This window comes from Myotis myotis, unplaced genomic scaffold, assembly GCF_014108235.1.
Source record: "Myotis myotis isolate mMyoMyo1 unplaced genomic scaffold, mMyoMyo1.p scaffold_m19_p_19, whole genome shotgun sequence".
NCBI classification, from domain to species: domain Eukaryota; kingdom Metazoa; phylum Chordata; class Mammalia; order Chiroptera; family Vespertilionidae; genus Myotis; species Myotis myotis.
In genome coordinates this window covers 22683430-22710082 of record NW_023416323.1, presented here as the reverse complement: position 1 = coordinate 22710082, position 26653 = coordinate 22683430, and the positions used below count along the sequence as shown (strand labels likewise).

The 26653-nt window shown below is 43.8% G+C and overlaps 1 protein-coding gene and 1 long non-coding RNA gene across 2 annotated transcripts in view; both read left to right on the top strand.

Annotated features, from left to right (window-relative positions):
- The window catches only part of WWOX (WW domain containing oxidoreductase), a 930714-nt gene that overhangs the window by 385973 nt on the left and 518088 nt on the right, over positions 1-26653 (top strand). The gene's annotated exons all lie outside the window — the stretch shown is intronic.
- The window catches only part of LOC118674135, a 77324-nt gene that overhangs the window by 13889 nt on the left and 36782 nt on the right, over positions 1-26653 (top strand). Inside the window, exon 2 of the long non-coding RNA XR_004973579.1 lies at positions 25629-25733. This is a non-coding gene — a long non-coding RNA (uncharacterized LOC118674135). The remainder of the gene's footprint in view (positions 1-25628; positions 25734-26653) is intronic.

Sequence of the window (26653 nt, the reverse complement as noted above, 5' to 3'; positions counted from 1 at the left end):
ATGATGTGTGTTTTCATTGGCTGGAGGCTCAGGGTTTATTGGTGACTCTAAGGGTGTGTTGCTACAGAGCCTTTTTAGGACAGATGTTGCAGAAGTAGGATTCTAAAGAACAGGCAATATATCCCATGATCCAGTTATTAAAGAATCATACTTCTGGCTTTGGAAGAAACCTCCTTGTCATTTTCTTGGGTGTTAGATGGCTTGTCTTATAAACAGATCTGTATCAATGTCTGAATTTTCTCATTAGAAGAGGGACAATGGCATTTGAACTCATATTTATTTATATTTATTTAAAATGTTAACCCTAAAATTGACCCAGTGTAGTAAGGAAATGGGAGACTATCTCCCCGCTTTCATGGAGACAGGGACATACATCTTGCCTATTGCAAGTGCTGGCATGTTCCAGGGAGGCAGGGCTAAGGGGTTTGTTAATGTCACTCTTTCAAAGGAAAAGCATACCCTGGAGCTAGATGAGTGCGCCTGGTAGCTGTTGGCTCCTTGAACCCTGCTTTGAATGGTGAATACAATAAGCATGAGGCTGCCACTTGCAGCCACTGCTTCTCAGTCTTGACAGGCTGAGAAACCCCTAGCGCCCCAGCCGGCTGTCTTCTTGCATCAGGCCAACATGATGGCTCTCCATTTTACACTTGAGCTCAAAGTAAGCGGAAAACACTTTCACCTTTCCCCTTCCGGGTTAAGTGCCCAAGCAGGTGTTGTTTCAGGCCTGTGGTTTCCAGTCAGCAAAACCACCCCCTTACCATGTGGCAGCAAACACAGGGAGATTTTGAGAATGGAATGGGAGAGGGTTCTTGGCGATTACTAGAACCAGCTCTTAGTAGGGGGCCTAGCCATCCTTGGCTTCCTAATATACATTCTTCCCCATTTCCTGTGGCTCCCCCTGGAAGGAAAATGATGGAGAGGTCACCGGTGACCCAAAGACCAAGGGACTCCTTAAATGGACCTGAAATTTCACATGTAAGTGTGACCGCTGATTAAAGCTGTATCTGCTTAACCTATGCCTCTCCCCAAAGATTAGACTGTGATACTGTTCTGATGAAGCCATCTCACCCTGTAAACTGTCATCTGATTTATACAAAGCCATCTGCTTCCATACAGGGTGTGTTATTTGGGATCTAGGAAAGGAGAAGGCGCATCTGTACCCTCCATAGCATCTGAATCTTAATGAATAAAAGCACTGACAGTTATTTAAGAGGGACTAGTATGATTCTATTTATAGCTTGATACCATTTTATAATCTAGCTCCACATTGGATGAATACTGTCGTGCAAGGAAATTACATTCCGTGCTGGTTTCCTGATTTAGGTGGCCATGATCAGAGATGCAGCTGGGAGGGGCAGGGAGCCCCCTGAGTACTGAGGGTTGGACAGGAGGCCAGGTTTCTCGTTAGGGAAACACATAACCTCCACGCCTGTCTTCAGTGTGTGTATCCCCAGCCCAGGTGGGAGATTTCTTCTATAGCTCCATAACTCTCTTCTTCTCTATTTCTGAGTCACTCCCAGAGGTGACTCCCACTTCAAAATAAAACCAGGTTTTAAGTTAGTCATCATTTGTTCATTCTTTATTCCTTCTACATTCATTTTCCCTTTTTTCTTTGGTCCCTCCCTTTCTCCATCCCCCTGGTCTATCTGTCCTTCCTTCCACCTCTCCTCTACTTATTGTTTTAATAATTTTTATTGTTATCTAAGTATGGAGATGAGGAGATGACTGTCTCAGAAAAATGATTTCTTGTACTCCCAGATCTCAGAAGGGGACCTGCTGCACCATGTGGGGTGCACATGAAGAGGTGTCAGGGTTGGGCAGAGGCAGAGGGATGGGGGAACTGTTGATGGAGCCTTTACAGTGGTTTCAGCAGGAAGGGTGGGGGAGGCATGGTAAGCAGATGTAGGATTGGCTTCTTTGAATAATTTCGGTGGGTTCCAGGGCACCCGGGCTGTCCCTAGTCGTCTGGTATCTGGCCATGGGGTGCAGGGCAGGTGGATTGTGGCTGGGAGTTTGAGAGCCCAGTAATGGAAGCCTTTGGAGAAAGGGTGAGGAGCCGGTTTGCATTTGAAAAGTGTGTTCATGGATGAGTTGTTTCCTATCTCTAGAAATTGACTAACTCTGGGAGGGGTCTTTTTTGGCCAAAAATCCTGGACAATCTTGTTTGGTTTTAAAACCATAACATTGAATGGGACCATGGAGGTGATGTGAGGTAGACCTCCACTGCACACATAATTGATTATTTAACTCTCTTCTTCTCTGTTTCTAAGTCACTCCCAGAAGTGACTCCCAGATCTGATGGCTCCCCCAGCCCAGGACTCTGCATGGTGGCCCAGGGCTGTCCATGACAGAGGTGGGACCTCAGGCAGGAGAGGATCCATACTTTCACAGAATCCGTAATCCTTACCCAAGCATTAATTTTGCTGCATAGGCAGCCTGTTCTACCACAAAACACTGACTAAGGAGAAAAGGGGCCCAGCACACCCTGCAGGGCCTGCCTGACAGCTTGTGGCTCCCTTGCCATTGAAGGACCTAAGGAAGGTGGAGACATTAGCAGCAGCAAAGGAGAATTCAAAGGAGCGATTTAGTGGCTTTTTTTCTCCCTCCTGCCTCCCAGCTTCCTTCTCTTCCTTCCATCCTTCTTTCCTTTCTTTTTAATTACATACCCTATATAATAAAGATGTAATATGCAAATGGACATTACCTAACGACCGACCGCGTAATGACCGGATCACGGATCAGCAGGAGGGTGGAGCAGCGAGTTACAAGCGGGCGGCGGGGAGCTACAGGAGGGGGCAGGGCAGAAAGATATGGGCAGGAGGGGGAATGGGGGGAGCTACAGGAGGCCAGGGCAGCAGGCAGAGAGCTACAGGAGGGCGGCAGTGAGCTACTGGCTATAGGCGGGCAGCGGAGAGCTACAGGAGGGTGGCAGCAAGCTACTGGTGCACAGATTCGTGCGCAGGGCTACTAGTATATATGTGAAACCCTAATTGCAAATAGACCGAACAGCGGAACAACCAAACAACTGGTTGCTATTACGTGCGCTGACCATCAGGGGGTGCGCATGGGACATGGCAGACATTGGCCGCGGCAGGATGGTGGAACAGGTGAGTGGAGGCACCAGACCAAGGTGGGGCACACATCCCTGTAATCAGGGCAAGCCTCTGGTGGTTACTGAAAATTCTTTGCTCCCGTGTGCCACAGTCCTGCCCAGCACTCACACCTGCTGCCAGCACTGGCCCCGATCACTGGGCGCTGTCAGTTAGTGCGAGCGGCGGCTGCTAGCCCTGATCGCCCCTCAGGGCTTCTCCACTTGCCCCTGCTCCTAAGGGGTGATTGGGGCAGCAGCCACCACTTGCACCCGCTGCTGGCGATGGCCCCTCTTGCACCTGCCGCTGGCGCCAGCCCCAATTGCCTCACACCGTCAGCGGGTGCGAGTGGGGCCTGCGCCTTCAGCACATGGGAGCAATGGTGGCTGGAGCACTGCTGCTGGCAGACAGGGGACCCGGGGCTGTGGTGGGAGGGGCTGGATGAGGGCGTGGAGGATGGGCTGAGACCCGCCCCTGTGCCCAACGCAGCCTCATGGCCCACAGTTTCAAAGTGCACAAATTTGTGCACTGGGCCCCTAGTGTGTGTGTGTGTGTGTGTGTGTGTATTTAATGCTATTAATTTATTTTAAAAAAACAACAACCCTGTGTCTACTTAGGATCCCCAAGAGAGATGTATATTTCTAAATTTAAATGTATTTTCCTACCCTGTGAAGGGAAAGGAAGCATTTTTAAGTCAAACTAAAAGAAAGGAAAGGTATTCCCTTTTATTCTCTTACTCATATTTCAAAAACCTTCACCTTAATATCATACATTTGGGACAGTTATTATTGAATATTGTGAGGCACTGGACCTTGTGACTTGGGTCAAAGTACTTATTGTCTCTGCACCTCAGCTTATTCACCTGAATAATGGGGACAATAGCATTGACTACATCTCAGGGATTTTGTGAGTATTCTTCAGATAATGTAGAAGAGAGGCCATTACACACTTTACACTAAAGGAATGCCACTTCTTACCTCCAGAGTTACTGCACTCCTGAAGAGCTTTATTTCTCATCTGAATGAGGCAGAACAGGGAATTCACTCTTGCGCAGTAGGTAAAAACCTCACAATTCCAAAGTACTTCACATTTGGAGTGGTTTCACTAGAAACTTGAGAGAAGCCTCCTGCTTCAATTTTGCCCACAGATTCCGGAGGAAGACTTCAGAGCATCGCCAGGGAGAACATGAGAATAGCAGCTTACATAAATGTTATCCGATCTTGGCAGAATCGTGATGTGTCCGATATTTTAAAGTGTCGACCACAGGGTCTTTATTATTCAGCGATAATAATAAATCGCTCCTTATGAAATCCAGGGACTCGAGCAAGTGCTGGGCGAAGAGCTGCGAGAGACAGAGGTCCAGCCAGACCTGGGCTATTAATCATCGCCCTCCATTATTTCCTGAAGATTCATTCATTGTTCCATAGGTACCTAGAGGGTCAATTAGAGACCACAGACAGGCTTTTTCAAAGACACAGGAGGGTCAATTAGGCCCTCCTTATAATTTTCTGCTTTAACAGCAAATGCCAGCCTATTGCACATTGGATGCAAGGGAGTTTGGAAATAAACAGTATACTTTCTCTCCTTCTTTAAAAAAGAAAGAAAGAAAAACAAAACAAAACACCCAACATCAAGAAATGGAGGCAGTTGGTTCTTGCTAACATATGACTCCCTGTCAGGCTCTGGCTCAAGCAAGGAGAGCAAGGATCTTATCACTGAGACTTGTGGGGAGCAGAGTTCTTGCAGGTCAGAGCGCAGGCATGGTCAGGGATTTCTGTGATGGAACAGTCTGTTCCCACAGCTGAGCTGATTCATTTATCTCGGGTGCAATCTGAACTGCTCTGGCAGGAGGATACAATTATAAAGTGTCTACAACCGGAAGGGGACCTGAAATCAATGGAAGTAGATAGCCACACTGACAGCTGGTGGGTCACCATTGCCCACTGCTAGCTGGTGCCCATGTTTAGGAAAGAATCCAGCTAAATACACAAGTTTTCTCTTGAATCACACTGGTTTCTATTTGTTTTCCCTGGGATTGGCAACGTTTGAAACACATGGCAGTAAAATCAGGAGGAAGGGGGTTGTCCTAAGCGAGGGGAAGAGATGGAAGGTGGAAGGGAGATGTCAGAACTCCAGGTGCCTCCATCTCTTCTATGTTTTTGAAGTGGGCTGTTGGGTTTTGAGTCTGCCCATTTCTGAATACCTAATCTTGTTAACAGAAGGAGGGACAAATGTTACATTTTCTTTCCTTGAGATTCTGTTCTACCTATTTACTATCACAGAGAGATCTGGAAGCAAAAGAGAAATTCTTTTCATGTACAGAAACTAATTCCAACTTTAGTGATTTGTTTTCCCTGGGATCTCAGTCATGCTTCTGAGTCCTAAATTGTACAATGTATTCTGCAGATGTTTGTTGGGCGCCAGCTCTGTGCAGGCGCTATTTTGGATTTTGGGGATATAAGCCCTTTGCTCCTCTGTTCTGGAAAGCTGGACCCTGGCCTCTGGGACCTCCTTCAATTCCAGGTGGCTTGTCCTGCGTTTTTTTCAATAAAGGGAATTGGACTGGAATTGAGAAAGGTGAACTTGGGTCTATTGGAGTCTTTGCTAAAACTACTGGAAATTGCCCCATTTTTCATTTTTTTCTCAGAAAGAGGACAAAAATGTGCATTCCTCTAGGGCAGGGATTTTGTTTCTTTTGCTCACTGCTCCTTTTCCAGTTTGGACAGTTCCTAGTATATAGTAGGCCCTCAGTGGATATTTATCCACTAAATGAACTCATGGATGGGTGACTGGCTTCATTCCCATCCTCCAGGAAGTTCGCTTTGGCCCCTGGCTGCTGCTGTTGCTCCAGGATCAACTCTCTTATGAACACGTTTGCTTTCCAATCCCTGGATAAAAAGCAAGAACATCTTCCAAAACTTGCACACTCCATCCTCGTTTCCAACTCCTGTCCCAGAAGTTGCAAATTGGTGGCTTGCAGATGTCTTTTGTTGAGCCTGCTGGGTTTTTGTTTTCTTAATGAAATAAATTAGTTGCCAATATTTTAAAAACACTTGGGAGACTTCCTATTACGATCGGGATTTCCTGCCTCTCTTGGACAAGCAGAGCTGGTGTGATTTGCCTGTGCTTCTGAGTAGCTACAGTGAGCTGGACTGGGGCCGTGCTGCCCTTCTCTAGCTGGGGCATGTGCTCTCTGGTTTTCATTAGTGCCCATCAGGCCCACTTCCTAGTTATAGAGATGCCCTGGCTTCCTGGGCCTTGACCTTTGCAACCCTGTATGGCAAGTACACTAATCCATGAGCCCACCACTCAACCTGGCTATCATGGTGACCTCTCCTAGGCCTCTTGAATTCTACGTCTCTGATGCATTGAGCTGACCAGTATCTTGGCTTCACAATTCCAGATCTAATGGTGCTCTGATAGGCCAGGCCTTGTATGCATAGATCCTTCTGTTTTGAATGGCCTTTTCTTTTTCTGCAAATGAACTTTGACTCTTTCAGAAGACTTGTCTAAACCCTAAACCCCCTCTTTTCACAAAATTGAGGATGGCTTGGGTATCCCTCCATCCTCCATTATTCTCATAATACCCTTTAGAGCCACAATTGTATTGCTGGCCACCCCAGAAGGTTCTTCCCCTAACGATAAGGACTTTGCTGCTCATCTAGGGCATCCAGAGGAGATATGGCCCCTGGGGGAAAGGCTGTGATTCTGTCTAGCTAGAGCCTAGCATGGGAGAGGGACAGTGGTGAATCAAGTGAAATAGAAGGGTAAATGAGGCTTAAGTCCCCAGGCACCTCGGGAGTCCCAGCAAGTGTCTGAATCTTATCTGCATAGCAATGGAAAGCATTATGAAGCTTTACAGATATTTTGGTTACTTGTACATAAGGGAACCGAGTGTGTATTTAGAAGGAGCGTCTTGCTTCAGTGAGAAGGGTGGGTTTGATCCAGACAAGGAATTGTGGAGGCCAGGCCCAGGGCTGGATATAGAAATAAGAGGTGGCTGTTGGTTGGGTACAGAGGGGCAGGTAGATGAAGTTCTGGTGTGGGGAAGGAGGAGTAACACATTGGCCAATGAACTTAGGAAGATAACTTTACCCCAATTTCCCCCTCCCCCAAATATTGCCGGCATCACCTTGACAATATAGCCTGTTATTAATTCAGCAACTAGTGGCTCTGAGGGCCCTGGATGACTTTCAAGCAGCACTTTTAGCAAACGTCCACTGGCTTGGTTTTTAGTGTGCATATATTTGTGTGTATTCCATGTGGATTTTCTCTGCCTTTCTTTTTCTTTTTAATCCTCCTCCTTAAGGGAAACCCCGTTCTTGCAGTAGCTTCTTGGTAGAGTGTTCTAACTAATGACTTTAATGTGTGAATGTATAGCAGAAATGGACAGGAAACTCCTCAGCCCATTTATCTTACAGACCCCAAGTGTGCAAGCACAAAACCATAGCCTCCACCCTCTTCCTCCCCCTTTATTTCATACTTTAGCTCAATTTATGACTTGGCGTACAATCTGTTGCAGAAAGCCCAGCTCCCCAGCGTCCTTCTGAATCTACATTTTCCTATTTTGTCTGAAATAGCCATGGTCTCAGGAGTTTGCCGTTATATTGCTTCAGAAAAATTAGTGACATTGAAGAGTTCTCATCTTTTTGTGTGTGTAATTTTGGTTATAAAAAGAAATTTACAAAGCTGTTCTCCCCCCATCTCTGCAGTTTGGGAGATTATATTACATGAGATTTGATACAAAAATACCCAGGGCAGGGCTTTTCTCTATGCAGTTGCTTAGAGAAAGTCAGTGCTACCGAAACAGTTACCTTTTATAGAATACATTTTGAGCTCTGCCTGTATCTGAAATTTTTCTTACTTGACTTTGTGTAAGACATGCCGTAGAAAAATACGTTCAGTAGCTGCTGATCTAGATTCACTGGCTGTGATATCACGTTATCATGAGCAAGACTAGTGATAAATATTGTTTCAGAACTAATTCTTTAGTAGTTAATTTAAAAACAATAATATAGGTATGGTGATTGAGTTTCTGTGTTAAGAAGTTTATACTCCGAAGGCTTAGGGAGTGTGAAAGCCAAGGAAATAGAAGAAAGTGTTTCTTTTGAAGCTGGGATTATGTAGGCTGCTACATTTGTTTTGGATTGCTACATAGCAGGTTACCCCAGCTCAAAGCAACCCCCAGGTCTTAGCTCACAGTTGTGTAGGTCAGGAGCCTGGACCTGGTGCGACTGGGTTCACTGCTTAGGGTCTCACCAGGTCGGATTCAAGGTGTCAGCTGGGTCCACGTTTATTTCTGGAAGCCCTGGAGAAGAATCCACTCCCCAGCTTACTCCAGTTGACAGCAGAGTTCAGTCCCTTGCAGTTGTAAGACTGGGACTGCTGGACTGCTGTCTCCTTTTTCTCTGACATCTGGTGGCCACTCTCAGCTCCTAAGGCCACCCTGGTTCCTTGCCACTTGGCTCCTTCCATCCACAAAGCCATGGATGAGACTGTGTGCATTGAATCTTCTTCTTGCTTCTAATCTCTGACTTTCCGTGGCTCTGACCCCTAGACTCAGATTTAAAGGGCTCCTGGAACTAGAATAATGTCAGCTGATTTGGAATCTTAATATCTATAACATCCTTTACAGGAGGACCTAAATTGGCGATTGATGGACTAATTGGAAAGGCCGCATGTACACCAGAAGCCAGGGACCTTGGGGGCCAGCTTAGAACTCTACCTACCAAAGTCACATTTAAAAACAAACAAACAAAAAACAGAAAATAAAGCTGAGATCTTTTCAAAGACCTTTTAAAGGCAGAAAGTTTGATATAAAAGAAAGGGAATACTTGAGGAAGATATATAACACAAAGAAAGGAAGGTTAGGTAGAGCCCTTTTAGGTGGGATCAGATGTGTCTTCCCTGTGAACCAAGCCAGTGCTTTTGCCTCGGAGGTGGAATGTGGCTTGGGAGGAGGGGGATTATATGGCTCAGGATCTTCAGTTACCAGCAGATGGAGCCGAGTAAAAAAAGTTTGGTCTCTTATTTGACCTGATTCAAGTAAGAATCTTCCCTGTGCCTCCGGGCCCCATCTAGAATGGGGTAGTGTTCAGGGTTGCTGTCATGATGAAGCAGCGGCAAATGAATGCTCAGTTGTTGCCCTGTTCAGGAAAACAGTAGGCACTCAGCAAATATCCCTCCCATCATTCTTTGAATGGAATTGTCAAATCAGATTAGATGGTAAACCCTAGATTTGATCTGATGCTCTGAAAATTACGAACTTCTCAAAATTTTTCCATGGTGAATGCCTACCAGGCAGAGGAAAAGGAATATGGGCCTTGTGGAGCCTGGGAGTGTTGCCTCAAACTCCCACTTCACACACAAAAGCCTCTAAAACCTCCTTATATCTTAAACCCCATGCAAATTCTGCATTCTACTCCTAATATAGCCAACATTGTATTACTATAAGAACTAGCATTTTAGCTACTTACCAGCTACATTCACATCCCAGGGGAGTATGTGCTGCTTCTTTATTGTCGCTTCTCAGGGTCAGAGCCAGGACCAGGCAGGCCAGACACTTAAGGCATCCATTGAAGGAGACACGCCCTCCTGGGCTCCTGCAAGTGCCATCCTGTTCTTGCTGGACCCTCAGCTTGAGTAACTGCTGAAATGTTTGCCCAAGACGTCCCCCTTGCCTCACCTGGTCTTGAATCTGCTGGGCATACGACACGCCACATTTGGAGAAGCCTGGTACCAAGCATAGCTTCTTGTCAGAGATCCAGCCCTAGTCACAACCTGCCACCTGTGCCCACTGGCAAGCTGAAGTTCCACTTCGAGGAGAAGCAGCATGCAGGCCACTAGTCACAGTCTTTGATATATGGAAGTTGTATTGATGAATGTGATGAGCTCTTAAATGCTGTCACGAAAAGCATGAGTCTGTCCTGTGTACAGAGACCTCACATCACACAACTTAGGGACTTGAGAGATGCAGGGTAAGGGGAGGATACACAATCGGTTAATTACACAAGGACAACTTGAGCAAGCTCAACAGCTCCACCCCTTACCCTGGCATGTGCCTGCAGATCCCTCTGAAAAGGATTACAGATGTTCCTTTTTTTAAGTCCCTCCGCCTATCTTTCTTTCTTTGCACCCACGGCGCTCTGCACTTCAAGCTAAATATAATGTATCTGATTTCCCATCATACATACTAATCAGGTTTGAAAGTTGTCTTGTGAGGCTTTAAAAAGCTAGCCAAGAGCAGTGCGATTTCTCCAAAAGGATGTCTGCAATCAAGATGATTACATGGGAAAATAAATCATAATTTATATTTCTGAAAATGTCATTTGCAAAACACTCTGACAATACTTTCCTTTGAGTCTGTTTTCCTGTGAATAGGGCAAGTGCTGGCCTCCTGAAACTTTGCCTTTTTTTAGTTATTTTTTTTAACGCTCTGAATATTGCTGGAGCAATTGCAGTTCCAGGAGATGTGAGGTGGTGGAGGCACACAACTGACAGGCAGTAATGCCAAAAAGTTGAATGATACCAGTGTCGAAGATAGTTAGGAATACTCCGTATTTAGGATTCACACACACGTGCAAAAAACACACACGTATGCACACAATTTTTAAAAAATTCAATGAGTCTGGCTAGAGTGGCTCGGTTGATTGGAGTGTCATCCTGTGTACCAAAAGGGCACTTAAGAATGGCGGCCAATTGATGTTTCTCCCTCTCTCCCTCTCTCCCTCCCTCTCTCCCTCCCTCTCCCTCTCCCTCTCCCTCTCCCTCTCCCTCTCCCTCTCCCTCTCCCTCTCCCTCCCCTCTCCCTCTCCCTCTCCCTCTCCCAGCATGTCCTCAGGTGAGGTTTTAAAAAAATCCTATTGAAAGAAAATTTAAAGATAGACTTTTAGAATGAAAAGACATTTAGGAGGCCATCTCTCTTCTATGGTAAATCATCCAAGAGAATTGATTAGTTATCTGATTCAAAATATGCCATGGTATACAGTGCTATCTCTGTGTTCTGGTTGGCTGTTATTAAATCCACAAATGCTGACAGTCACTACCTGTGGTAGATTATAAAAATGGCCACCGATTCTTCTGTCTCTCCTACATGTGGCTATCTTCAATTTACAGCTGAGGAGATTGAAGATCAGGGGGGTTATGTCTCTGAATAGCAGTAACATAGTAACATAGCAATAGCCAGTGTGACTATACCAGAAGCTCACATTTATGATGGGTCTTTCATGTGCCAGGTAGGAGGCTGACATTATAGATTCATTATTTGTTTATCCCCACACCATGAGTTACGGATGCTCATCATCCCCAGTTTCAGATGAAGAAACTGAGGGTCAGAGAGGCCAAGTGGTTACCACAAATCCCACCTTGGTGAAGGGCATGAATGGCAAGGCCCTCTTGAGCCTTGATCTCCTTCCTTTTCACAAGGTAGCTCCCAGAGGCTGTCCTCTTCCACTGCCAAGAAGTGGAGAGGTCCCTTAGCTCACCCCTGTCCCCCACCATCCCAGACTGATGTACTTTTAGAGGGTGCCCTTTGCTGCAAAACTGGGGCAAAGAGAACCAAGCAGGTGCTCTCCCCCGCAGTGGAAACTTCCACCTGGCCCAGATGCTTTTGTGGCTGAGTCAGGGAAAGGAGGGAGTGAGTTCAGCGCAGCCTCCAATGGGGTGGTCTTGCTCGGGGCCCATTACCAGGCTGGAGCGACAGAGTGTGGCGCACCTGCGGCTCATCCCATGTCTAATGGAACAGAAACGAGCACCTTACTGCCCTTGTTTTCCAGTGGCTCGTCCGGGGTTTGGCGAGGTTTATTAATCTTAGCGTAAAATGGAAAATGCATTGCCATGTTAAACCCAGAGCCACTGTTCACTGCTCGGTGGATTGAAGGCAGCAGGAGTCTTTGTCTTATTTACAAGCAGCGCATGGCAGAGACAGGGCAGAAGAACCTCGTCGTAAAAATCTGTGTGGAATTCGAAAGTATGCATTAATGCATGTGACCAGATGGTTCTAAAATATGCCACTTTAACCAAAAATCATCCTCTGAAAAACTCCTCTGAAGAACATTGACTGTGCATAATAACTGCCTTGAGTAGGGCCATAATTTTAGAAAATGTATGAGGTATGGGGTGGAGATGAGGGAGGAAAATGCTTCCTACTTATCATTACATTGTCCCTCCGATTGCCTGCTTGTAAAAAAAAAAAAATTACTGTCCAATGCATGGAGCCGTGGCAATACCTAGACCATTTAGAATCACTGTGAGTTATTGCCCAGAAATTGCTAACCACTGCTTTCTAAGTTATATATTAAAAAATAAGAAAAGGCTTTCGACTTCTAAAACTCCAGAAACAGCTGGCTGTTAGTTACATGTCACAATATTCATCCTAGTTTCTGCAAGGATACTTAAACTTTGTTTTCTGCTTGCATCTTACAAGCGTTAAGGGCCATAAGTCGAGGCATCTGATAATCTTAGCATGTCATATTTACACCTGAGGTCTTATTATCCTCTCCGTAGCTATGTAAACAGATGAGTACCCTGCTTTGGATTTACCCAGACAAGTGCTTGTGTGAACTCCAGGCACAATGAGGCTGGAGGCCTCTGGTGGCAGCCTCCAGCTCCTTGGTTATGGGGAGGGGAGCATGTCCCAGATGAGCTATCAGGGTGAGGTAGGGGGGTTACCATGTAAGCCACTTTATCTGTCTAAGGAGCCTTCAGGTGTGCAAACTATTTTTTAAAATTACAGGTGGCCTTGGGACTTTTTCAAAAGGAATCATGTGAGTAGAATGTGGATTTCCTCCGCAGACACATTCCGTTTCCCACTGAGGAGTGTCAGAAATAGAAACGCGTTGCACTGTCTCGCTATATTGTGATTAAAACAAGTGGGCACGTTTTCATTGCATTACAGCAGTATTTCCTTTATAAAACCTATTTCAGGTTGGTCTTCAAACTGGATACCCACGTTTGAGTTTAACATTGTTATAACTTTGTTGACCTTCACGAACTGTATGCTTTTCACTTGCTCATAACTTCTTGTTTGCAGTGTACTTTTTAAGGTGCAGTTGAAAAAATTGGGGGGGGGGGGGTAGAGAGGGGATTTACTAGTAAATGTTAATGATTCCTTTCCTAACTGCAATTTTGTCAGCTCTGTTTTGTATATATATGATTATGGAGCAATTTGCATGAAATTTACACCTTTTCAAATTTTGAAAATTGCCTTGTTGAAAAAGGATCTTTGCCCTTCTCAATACCACACTGATTAATCACAGTTATAGAGTAGACATAACATTTTTATTAAACTCTCAGTGAGCAGGAAACTTAGCACTTCCTCAATAACGATACTAATTTCATTAGCAAATGTTTTCATTTAAAAGGGTCTTTATCCTTTTCGTATTGACCAAAGAAAGGATGTATCTTTGGGAGCTAGTGATAAACCATATTCATAATATGATGTGACCTCATCGACAAGCCACTGTTTCTGGCCAAGTGTCTTCCTTGTTCATAAATAGCCATACCTTTTCTCATGTGGTGCTCTCTGAACTTCCTCTTTGAATTTCAAATGTGAGAAGTGATGGTTTCCATCCTTAAGAGCTTGCAAGGGGATGGTTATTGGTGAGAGTAAAACTCTAAAACAATTAGTTAGATTAAAGAGAAAGAAAATGCATTCTCTTGTTGATTTCTTTTCATATAACTTTTATATTAGATGCTTACAATGAAGGGGAAACAGGTGAGATGCAGGAAAGACCTGTGTCTCAGTTTGCCTTTCTAACATAGAACTGTGTGTGGCCAAGCTCAGGTGGAAAGGAAGACAGCTGGGTCAGGGATCTGGTGCCCACATGTTTTATTTACATACTAGAGGCCCGGTGCACAACATTCGTGCACTGGGGAGGGGGAAAAGCGGGTAGGAGTTCCCTCAGCCTGGCCTGCACTCTCTTGCAGTCTGGGCCCCCTCAGGGGCCTGCGCTGGCAGTGAGACATCCCTCTCTCAGTCCAGGGCTTTCACAGTCTGGAACCCCTTGCTCCTTACCACCTGCCTATAGTGGAGGCAGGAGAGGCTCCTGCCACCACAGCTCTGCTCACCAGTCATGAGCCCGATTTCTGGCTAAGCAGTGCTCCCCCTGAGAGAGTGCACTGACCACCAGGGGGCAGCTCCTGCGTTCAGTGTCTGCCCCCTAGTGGTCAGTGTGCATCATAGCGACCGGTCGTTCTGCTATTTGGTCAATTTGCATATTAGGGTTTTATTATATAGGTGTAGAGGCCCAATGCACGGAATTTGTGCACCTGTGAGGCCCTGCCCTCAGCCCCCCAATATTCATGTATATGTGTGTATGTATGCATATTTTGGTTTTTATTTTGTTAATCCTCACCTGAGGACATTTTTCATTGATTTTTAAAGTAAATGAGAAGGCGAGAGACAGAGAGAGAAACATGGATGTGAGAAAGACACATCAATTGTTTGCCTACTGTACATGCCCCGACCGGATTGGGCCAAAACAGTGCCACTGACAGGGCCGACTGCTGGTGGCCCACTGGGACTCAGGTGTTGAGCGTATGGCGATTTTCTGTTTCTGCTTCCGCTTCTGGTAGAAGTCCCACTTGTAGGAGCTGCTGATATAGTGACCACTTTCTGTCTTGATCTTCTTCTTGTCCTTCTGTCCTGCCTGTCCCACAAACTGCTTCTTTTTCCAGTCCCACTTGAGCTGCTGCTGGCCCCTGGTCAGGTTCTGGGCCTTGTCCCCCATCAGGTCCAGGAGAGCGCCAACCATCTGCTACTCAAAGGCTCCCCTGTCCCCACCAATGCTCAGGCTCTGTCACTGTCGAAGTCCTTGGGCTGATAAGGGACATAGAAATCCTGGACCAGCAGCTGGGACTCCTCCTTCCACCTCTTGGCTTCCTGCTCAGGTCCTGGCTGCTGCCGTTTCCGGCCCACAACCTCTGTGAAGACATCCTCCATGCTCTCTCCCGCTGCCTCCTCTGCCTCCTCCTCTTTGCCAGGCTACTCCACCTGCTGTGCTGGGCAGCTTGGGGCTAGGCCAGCCAGGCCCTCCTGCTGCTCCTGCCGGCCCTGCTGGAAGTTGGCAATGGCCTTGCAGTCCTTCTGCCACTTGGCCTGCATCTCCTGGCTGCTCAGGTCCTGGCTGGAGGCATTGATCTCAAAGATGGTCGCCCACAAGCGGTACTGCTTGATGCTGTCCACCAGCCTCAGCCACTGCAGCTCTTCCTTCTAGAAGCTCGAGCTGAAGAGGAGGTGCAGGCCCAGCCCCGCGAGGTCCAGCTCCTTGGCCCACTTGATGGACTCTGGTGAGGGTGCCAGCCACAAGCGCATGTACTGCTGCTGGGCGTTGTCAGCCTTGCAGCCCAGGCCCCGCTGCTCCAGAGACACCTCCAGGGTATTCTGCAGGCCGCAGTCCTCTTCATCCACCATGCTCTGTGGCACCTGGCCCAGCACGCCATCCACGTTTACCGCACCTGAGGGTTACTCGTGGGGGCAGGTGAGGGTGAGGGCACGGCCCAGGAACAGATGCAGGTCCAGCAGGTAGGGAACTTCATCTGGGGCCACCAAGGAGTAGGCTATGCCACTTTGGCCAGTCTGGGCCACACGACCCACATGCGCGGTACAGGAAGAGCTTGTCCTTGGCCGGGAAGCTGAAGTTGATAACATTGTCCAGCAGCAGGATGTCCAGGCCTGGGGCCACCCCGTCAGTCATGATTAGGGTGGAACACTTGCCGTGGGTGAACTTGGCCAGGTTGATCTTGCAGGCCGTTTGGGCCAGGGCGCTGTAGATGTGGGCGCAGCTCACCTGCTGGAGCAGCCTTGGCTCCGGGGAGACCAAGTGGCTATGGGGAGGCAGACATTCAACATCTGAGCCCAGGGTGGGGGTGGCAATCAGAGGCGGGGCCGGCTGGGGGGTGGGGCCATGGGTGGTTATGGAGGCCCATTGGGGCAGATCGCGGGCTGGCCACCAGAGTATGCATCATAGCAACTGGTCATTCCGCCGTTTGGTCGATTTGCATGTTAGCCTTTTATTATATAGGATAAACTCACATATACATCTCCAGTTTTGCCATGAAATCTTTTCTGAAACATGGTGTTAGATGAATTAATGCAACAATTACTTATTTACCACCTTCCTACTAGATGCCCTAAGGACACAGGTGAACCCCCAGACAAGCCAGCGCTTGCCTCTCCCACAGGGTTCACATTCCAGTGGGGACACCCAGGAAGAAACAAGTAAATGACTAGATAAAATATATTCCTTTAGGGACACATGTTGGGCAGCAAGCAAACATGTCCCCATGCCAGAGAGGAAGGTCAGGAAGGTGCTCTAGAAGTGATGGCCAGAGATGAGAAGGTGCCAGCAGCAAAAAGAGCCAGAGGAAACGTGTTCCAGACAGAAGGGACCCAAAGTGAAAAGGCACCCTGTCCAGGGAAACATTATGCACTGTTGAAGGGATAGCATTGACCAGAGGGCTTGTTCATGTGCCCTGTGATTTTTAAATTTAGAATTGAGGTCTCTGCTGATGTGAAATATTGATCCTTTCTTTGGATCTAAGTGGGTATGTATTCAAAGTAGGAGATAAATGTACATTTCTGAACACCCAATGAGGGAGAATGGAACAGCAACAGCTCCTAAGTGTTAGTGTTAGGAACTCAGAAATATTGTGTGTATGTGTGTGTGTTATTGTGTCAATTATATAGTTTTTAATGTATCAGTTAGGGCTTGGAAAGGTAAATGCCATGTCCAACGTCATAACAGATTTGGGAACCAAGAAACTGAACACTCTTTAGGGACATCCTTATTAAAGGGGGAATAAATGGGAGCATATTCATACAGTAGGATACTAGAAAGCAGTAAAAATAAGTGAATTACCATGACCTGAATCGACATATAAGAACCTCAGAAACATAGTGTGGAATTAGAAATCTATACATAACATGATTTAACTTAAAGTTCAAAATATAGGCAGAACTAAACGAATTACTTGAAGAGTTAAAGATATGTGCTAAAACTATAAAGAAAAGCAAGTGAATGAAAAACATAAGATAAGAAAAAATAAAAGAGCCAAGCATCTGACACCTAATTCAGTTTTAAGATGCCAGAGCATTTTTAAATTTTCAATATTATGCAATGTGCATACATAACAAAGAGTTCGCATAAGTAATCTATGTATACTTCAAATAAAATAATGATAAATAGAATGACTGCCTATCTACCTATTGCTCAACTTAAGAAATTGAACTTTCTGATACTTCTATGTCCTCCCCCCAGACATCATTCTCTTTTCCACCACGCTCCACCCCATCCTTCACCTGGGGAAGTACTAGTTCTCACTTTGTTTTTGAACAGAGGTAAGCAAGGCAAATATTATATTTTAGGTAGATGTGTCTGATGGGACAGGTTGGTGTACTGAAGAAATTAGAGTCACAGCGGGCAATATTACTCTACTATGTTTTCCTCAGGTAACATGTCACCTGAGATTAGTTCCACCCTGGAGGGGAGGGCCTGGCAGTACTCAGAATTGTTTATTTGCTTGCTTGTTTTCTTTTCAAATAAGAGTGGTTGGACCCTTGAGGATTAGGGTCTCTCAAATACTGGCCATATAGATGGTTAGGGCATATTTGTTTAGAGGGCAGAAGACTGTGATGGGCTTGTCTTCACAATGTCAGATGTCCCAAGGGCATGGTGTCAATCCTATACTTTATAGAGCCACTGAGAGATGCTCAGAAAATCAAGAGTGTTTCTCAAGAAGACCCAGGTAGTCTGATTTCACCCCATCCTACTATCCTGTGACATCAGCCTCTGACCATGGCTTTTGATTGTCTCCATTGCTTCCCTTAAGCAGAGCATTTGACAAATAGTGAGCACCTACCATGTGCTTGCCTCTGTTATAGATCATGATGCCATTTTGAAATCATAACCTGAATAACAGGCAACACACTGATAAAGACCCTGTCTGGTCTTGATTATTTTTAATACTATAAGGGAAAAAATTCATTAAATAAAATCACAATAACTCCTTTACTTTTAACCCCACATAGTGAAGTTTTCAAAGTGCGATGCCTCTATATACTCCCAGAAAATCTTGGATGGAAAATGCCTAGATAAGTACTGCAAGGGACATTTTTAAGCATGTAAAAAAATCAATTTTCATAAGGTTACATCTTTTTACCTCTGTATATAAAACATGCTATATTAAAAGAGAGATTAAATTTTACTTGGTGGAGTAAAATGCAAACATAAAATTATTTTTTTCATTTTTCACAGCATGCACTGGATAATCATTTATTTATGAGGCTTTTTTAATCTAGAATATATGGAAATCTTTTCTTGAAGCACAATATAATATTGAATTGGGAATGTTGTCTGACAGTTTCCCTCTTACAGCTGCGTAGAATGATTCTCCTATATGAATTTTTAAAAGAAACTTCAATATACTCTGCATTTGAAAGGGAAGAAGTAATCGCTATAATCTTGAGGAATCTTTTAAATGGCCCCCATTTGAATCCTTCTATGTTTCACCGACTTTTCTGCAACAAATAATGCTTCCATGACTTTTCAGAACTCACAAAATGTCCAGTTTTCTTTCTTTTGTCCAAAATGCATCCCAACAATTGACATTCCTTTCCCAACAGACATTGCTATCAGTTCAGAATAGAGCCGCCATGTGATTTCCATTTATTCCTTTTGCACATTGTCTTTGCTTGGAGGCCGTGGGCTTGAAAAGGGCCTAGTACCCTTCACTCTCCACCAGGCAAATGTCTTTCCATTTCAGTCCCTTTAAATGCACATGCTGAAGCTGGTCAGCCATGAGGATAGGAACCACATGAAAATGCTGGCGTGGGCATCTTAACTCTTTCTTAAGCATCCTTCCAAGCTTTGCCCATCTGTACCTCTCTGCATATGCTCCTAGCAGCTCATTTTTCTGTGATTTGACCATTGGTTTTTCCATCCCATTTCCACCTTGTGCTATTGCTGCATTAACAAACCACCCCAAATGGGCTGATTAGTATACAGGTTGCCTATGCTGGTCATACTTCACATTTTGGAGGTTAGGTGAATGTGGTGAGTTACGGCACATTCTTCTCATGGTGGAAATTGGTAGCTTCCAATGCCTCAGAAGGGCTACATTCAGATTTAGCACACCCATCACTTTTATTCACATTCCAGCCAAGCCCAACTAGAGGAGTTTTGTTACTGCCAAGGAGGTGGTAGGCTAGAAAGTGAATTTTTGTTCAACAGACTTTCTGTTCAGTCTTTTGGATTTATTGGATATCTATCTATCTATCTATCTATCTATCTATCTATCTATCTATCTATCTATCTATCCATCCATCCATCATCTATCGATTTAGCTATCTACATATATATGGTTTATATATAATTACATTTAAATGTAAAATATATTTTTATAAAATTAAATATAAATGTTTTCATGTCTTGTTCAGATTGTAAAAGCTTGTTCAGATCTTACTTAGCCTTCTTCAGTGTATAAGTTCTAGCACTGTCCCAGCTCTGCCACCATGAGTAAGGGTGCCCTGACCCCCGGCTCATCGGTTGGCTGGCTCCCTTTCATCCAACACTGAATACACCAAGAAGGAACTTCCCCACTTTGGAGCCAGACCAGCTAGAGTTCAACTGCACATTCTTCCACTTCCCATCTTTGTGACCTTGGACAATTTATTTAACCTTTCTGGACTTCAGTTACTAAATCATTTAAATGGGATGGCTGTACCTGTGTTCATTCTCTGTACCTTCACAAAGGCATTTTGGATAATTCCCCAGTTCATCGTGCTAGAATGCTGTGTGCTGCCACTCTCTGACTACATCATCATAGCAATCTTGTAGAAGCTGCCACTTTGCAAAGAATCTGTTACGAGAGAATGTCAATGGCATAACTTACAATTTAGCACATGCACAGGTGACCTTGTTTAGGCTTGTGCCATTGGTAATTCAGCTTCGGGACCTTACTTAGATAGAATGTATTCATATATGTTTTTTGCTCTCAATTACACCCTCATTGTAATAGTTTTTTTAAACAATCAAGATTTCTGATATTTTCACAAGAACATTTGTCAGTGGGTTCAGATTTGAAAGAAAAAAATACAGAGTGTCTGTTCTTACAGATATTTTACAATATTATAGGCATACATCATTTTGATCACCAGCTTCAGAAAATACTTACTGTCTGACCTTAACATAAGAAAAGTAAGCTCTTACTGATGGATTTTTTTTTCTTTTCAACAGTTAAAAATAATGTTATATCATTGGATTAGTCTCTGGTCATTCAATGATAAAGTGTATGTATATTTCAAATACAAATGTATAGGTAAGATGGATAGATAGATAGATATGTAGTTGTTATGAACTGTGTGAAAGAAATTCATTTCCAGCTATGGGTCATTTGGAAAAAGATCAATATTATACATCAACATTGCAAGTAAATGAAAATGAATGAAACCTCGTAGCTTTCTGAAAGCCTGGTTTTCTGTGTGGCTTTTGGAATTGCGTCTCTGACACCAGCATCATGTATTATTGCTGCAGAATGTTTGTTTGTGAACTGGTTTAATGGTGAGGGTGCATCCTCATAAATGAATATCACTTCTAATGCTATTATAGCTTTGACATGTCTTTCTTTTCAGAAACCTAGAGCACAAAAGAAGCAATAACCATGATAAGGTTACATCACACCTCTATTGCACTTTTTGTCTGCCCTTTACATAGTTTTGTGGGGTTTCTTTTTCTTTATTTCTTCTTTCATGTTGTCAGTCACTCCATTATGTTTACTCTCCCAGTCTCAGTCCTGTTTTTCTTTCTGTGTCTCTTTTCTGGAGTTGTTAACCCATTTAATGATTCAGCAATAATTATGAAGCTCCTGCTTTATGGATGTTGCTTTTTTAAGCACTAGGGATAAAGACCAGGTTTTGCTTTGTTCTTAGAAACCCACAGCTTATTTAAGGAAATAGATACTTAAATAAATTGCAGCAGTGTGACCGAAATATGTTAAAGTTATGGAGTACATAGAATAAGAAGTGAGAAAGGGGGGCAGGGTAGGCTCCAAGGATGAGGTGAAAACTCGGCTAAGATAAGGGTGAACAGAGGTCACCAGGCAGGCAAAGTATGGAACCTCCCAGACAGAAGGATAAGAGCAGCGGTTCTCAACCTGTGGGTCGCGACCCCTTTGGGGGTTGAACGACCTTTTCACAGGGGTCGCCTAAGATCATCGGAAAACACATATATAATTACATACTGTTTTTGTGATTAATCACTATGCTTTAATTATGTTCAATTTGTAACAATGGAAATACATCCTGCATATCAGATATTTACATTACGATTCATAACAGCAAAATTACAGTTATGAAGTATCAATGAAAATAATTTTATGGTTGGGGGTCACCACAACATGAGGAACTGTATTAAAGGGTCGCGGCATTAGGAAGGTTGAGAACCACTGGATAAGAGGAAGGGAAGCCTGTGGGATCCTCAGAGCAGTGCAGTGTTTGCTCTTAATTAATATAATGTAGGACGCAGCAGAAAATGAGGCTGGTGCGGGACCAGAGCCTCCAGAAACATGCAGGGATGGGAATGTGGAGGTGGTATTCTAATTTAGAAGAGGAGGCCATTCAGGCTCCCTAAGGTGTGACATGTGGAATAGGAGATTTGGTGGGGCCTGGGAGATCTTCTCTCTCTACAGATGGAGAAACAGGCTGAGAAATATTTGAGTTCCCACCTCCTCAGAAAACAAATACCTTATGAAGTAGTTGTGAGGAATGAAATAAGGCTATAATATCTCTAAACCCCTTACCTGGACCATAACAGTATGCACTTGAAAACTAAGTTTCCTTTTATTTGAATTAGCCTGCCTTGAAGACTCCCTGAGATCCAAGGAAAGCATCACCATTTCACTCCAAACCATAAACTTTAGTTCAGAATGTTAAAACTCCAGGACTTTGTGAGGGAATCTTCTAAATAATGCAGAGTGTTTAAGGCACAGTAGCACCTGGGAACTCTTTGCTAGCTCTGGGGGGGGGGGGGGGGGGGGGGGGCTGGCATTCTCTGTCCCACTGAAAGCAAGGGCCATGCAAAGACAAGTCTAGTTAGGAGATATCTAAAGGGTACCTGTCAAATTATCTTATGAGCTTAATCTTATGAAAATCAGCTGTTGCCCATTTTATAGCTGGTTTGGTGTTTTGTTGTGTGTTGTTTTTTGTGTGTTTTTTTAACTATTATTTAATTAATTAAAAAAAATTCTTATTATTTAAAAGCTTTCTTGGTCATTTTCTGTTTTTAACTGCTGTTGTATACCTTTAATGCGCAGGAAATGGCATGGTATCACAAGTATTTTTAAAATACTTACAATTTTGATCTTATAAAGAGGAAGGTTACATATGGTCATTTGAACTAATTGCTAAAATGACACTGCATTAATTAGATAATTAAGGGTCTTGAGCATGTGGCTATTGTATTCATTGGGCTGGAAGCCAGCATTTTCTATAGCTGAGAAAATGGGTTAGGATAATTCAAAATTCACTTGCTGTACCCTTTTTCATATGCAGAGATAATACAGAATGAGTCTTAAATCTGGATTGGAAAAACTAACAGGGACTGGTTTTATTTTAATTGAGTTTTAAAGCACTTCTAGGCCATTTCATTGTCTTTATAGTTTAACTCTTTGCAGTTGTGACCGCTTGCCTGCTACTCCTGCCATCACACACATTCATTGTACAGGTTTTTTTCTAGATTTATTGTGAATGCCTAAGAATATGTTCTTTACAAATTAATTTCTTAAAACATCAAACCAAAGTCTCCTTGCCTTCTGGCCCCTCCTCGCTGAGAATAAATGCTACCCATGGTTTACAGTAGTTTATTACAATACATTTTCTAGATGCCTTAAAGTATCAAGGTTATTTGTCAGGAGAATTATCTCTTGTAACACCAGGTTCCCTACCTTTAGATGACAGGACTTAATACAAAAGTTTTCCCCATACCAACTAGTAGAGTAAGTTGATTTCATATCCTTTTATTTTATAAAGTTTTGCTTATCAGGTTTGTCATCCTCTATTTGAAATTAAAATGTGTGGTCTTCAGATGACCTTAAAGTAACTGACCCCCAAATCTAATCACTCCAGCGTCTGTGAAAATCGACAAATATGTCAGGTATAACTCAGGGCATCAAAATATTGTTTTAAATATTTCATTTGTAGGCAATACAAGGATCATTTTCAGGTTAGTCCTCTGAGAGGGAGCGCTCTGCGCCTGAACACCTTTGGTTTCTCTGCTCTATAATCAGCACTCATTATCAATGGGTTTCTATGAGCAGAAAATGTAGTTATATGTTCTGCACCAGTGAATTATTGATTGGGTTTATGGCCAGAAGAATGTTCCTAAGTGGTCAATATACGGCTAAAGTATGTCAGGTGAAGGTAAAAATAATGTAAGATCTATATTCTTCCTAGCAATTGCCATTGGGTTAGGTTATACTTGTCATCTGTGGTGACTGTTGGATATAGATTTAAAAAAAAATGTTAATTATATTAATATAGGTGAACTGTGGCATCAACGCATTTCTTATATATAGGAAGTATCAGTGTTTGCTTACCTTTGTCATTTATTTTGCCAAAAAGTCTTGTTTTTCATGAGCTGATACTGATTGTCTTGCCAGTGTTGTCTTTTGGTGTGTAAGGACAGCTTAGAAATTTCGGTACATTTAGTTTTATGAAAAACTAGATGCAGTCCTTCCATTTCTGATTCCTTATGACCAATGACAACTTCACCAAGATGTCTTCAGTTCATTGGTTGTTGATTAATCTAACATTAGCCTGATACGTCATTTCCATCAGATGACTAATAAGCCCTACGTAATAGTAAATTTGTTACTATGCGAAGTTATAATTATTAGAAAGAACTTCACCAAATTGAGCTAAACTGTGGCTCCCAGCTACTTCCACCCAAGGATCCTTATCTCTTTTCTTGCTGCAAAATGTCCTGGTAACCTATTACTTGGCAGGTCAGTTATGAGAGAGCATTCCATTGATGTTGAATGGGACCCATCTGTGCATTGGAGCTCTGCTACTGCTGAGGACATGGAGATAATGAAAAGAAGAACTTGGCTGTTGACATTTCACATTCTTGAGTGGAAGTTCAGTTCATGCCATCCAGTACACGTTTAACTTACTCGCTTGCAACTTTAAACAAGACAAATAGGAATTCCTATAGTGCTGGCAAATTTCTTCCTTTTCCTCCCTGAGCAGAGTTCTTGAAGAAAATGGGAATCTTTGTCCTTTGAAGTTTTTGTCCTTGCAAGCCTCTTAGTGGGGGCATCTTGTAATGTGAAGTGTTTAAAGATGTACGTTCTGTAATAACCTGATCTAAAGCACCCAGGCAAGTGCTTTACCTGGTGGTTCAACCAAACGAATGAGGCCAAGATGGTGCTAGATCCACACTGGCTCTCTTAATCCTACTGAGGCAGCGCCAAAGAAAATATCAGTACACAGGAGTAATTTTTACAAGATTCCCATGTGCTTTGTGCACCCACAACAGAACCTAGCCAAGCCATTGTAAGAAGAGGTGCCCTTCTAGTGTCTTCAAAGGAAGGCAGAATCACAATGAACCCATTAAGTGGAGTTTGTGTGTGTGTTTGTATTTTTTCTGAAGCAGAATCTCAGGTCATACAATGGAATATAGATTGCAGGTTTGGTGGGAAGAGGTACTTGGCAGAGATTCCTTCAAAGGAGGCCTGGAAATATCAGGACCCCAAGCTCATCTTCTCAAGCGGCAATGGACTCAATGATAATATAATGATATTACAAGTGCCTTCAGTGTCAGAGCACCACGCAAGGGTGGTCTGGCCCAGGAGCAGATGCCTTGATTGCTGTTGGTAATCCAAAGTGTTTGAGTTAAGTGCTTCTGACATGCAGACTCAAGAGTCAAGGGCGAAGCTGCCTTTTAAATGCTCTTTCTGAAGAGCCCACTGCAGGTGTAATTGAGCCTCTCAGGTGAAGAGCTTTATTAGAGCAAAGCTGGTTAGTGTTGCATACCTATTTGGGAGAATATCTTAGGCATCTTCAATAACTGCTATGTGACATTGCTGAAGGTCTCCAGCCTTGTTCTCCGCAGTTCAAGAAGAAAAATGTCATTTCAGACATGTCTAAGCCTCACCATGCACCATGGCCCAAATCAACCCATCTCTCCCCTTCAGAGTCAGGATACATCATTATAGAGCTGTTTATGTGTTTATTATATGTCTTGTTCCTTTCTGCTTCCCCAACATTAATACAAGGCGCAGCATAATCATCATTATCCCCTTTATCTTCATCATCGCCATGGCTAATATTTGTTGCCACATACAACGTGTCAGGCACTGTAAGAAGAACTTTACATGAATTATTCCCAATCCCAGAGTTAAGAGTCAAAACCAAATTGGCCAAGAGGAGAGAATATGGATTTTGGAATCTAAACACTTGATCTCATTTATCCCAATATGCTAATTTCCAGCCTGGGGTTTTGCACCCAGTCCCTTAATTTCTCTATGCTCACATTTCCTCATCAGGAAAATTGGAATAATAGTTCCCATCTGCCGAGTTTGCAGTGAGGATTAAACATGAGGATTGCTCTGAGCCCAGCCCATAATGGAGCCCAAGACAAGCGAACAGAGGTGCTATTTATTTATTTATTTTAATATATTTTATTGATTTTTTACAGAGAGGAAGGGAGAGGGATAGTTAGAAACATCCATGAGAGAGAAGCATCGAGCAGCTGCTTCCTGCACCACCCCCCACACTGGGGATGTGCCCGCAACCAAGGTACATGCCCTTGACCGGAATCAAACCTGGGACCCTTTAGTCCACAGGCCGACACTCTATCCACTGAGCCAAACCAGTCAGGGCCAGAGGTGCTATTTAAATATATGTTATAAAGTCTGAGAGTGAGGCTTACTGTTGATTGAAAGAAGCCAAACACTTGAAAAGAGTCCACCGTATGATTCCATTTAAAGGTCAAAAGCAGCCAAGACTTCTCCCTGTGAGAGAAGTCAGAAAAGCCTGTACCTGTCTGTGGGGCGGTGATCTTGAAGGGGCAAAGGGGGTGCCTTCCGGCATGCTGGGCAGTGTTTCATGTATTGATCTAGTGACAGTCCATGCATGTGTACACATGTAAAAGTTCATCAAACGGTACACTTAATATTTGTGCCCTTCAGTGCATGCAAGCTATACCTCAAAAGAAACTATTTGAGAGAATTTTCCATTCTCCAAGAGAGTTTTCCTCCTGCCTCAGGCAAGGCACAAAGTAAGTCTCTCCAACAGCTGAGGTGCCTAAGGGCCAGATGGTGGTGATGGAGGAAGGCTGAGATGACCACTTGGCCTATTCCCAGATTCTGCTGAGACCTGTTCAAAGGCAGTTATGGATCTATTACTCAAAACCTGAACCAAAAAAGACATTCTTCAGTCATGTCCATGGGAACTAATTATAGCATCAGATTTATAATGTTGTGGTTCTGACCACCCCCAGGCTATTTCTGACCACAGGGACAGCTTAAATGGTGTGGCCCATAAAAAGTCATCTGCAAGCTCAGGCCAA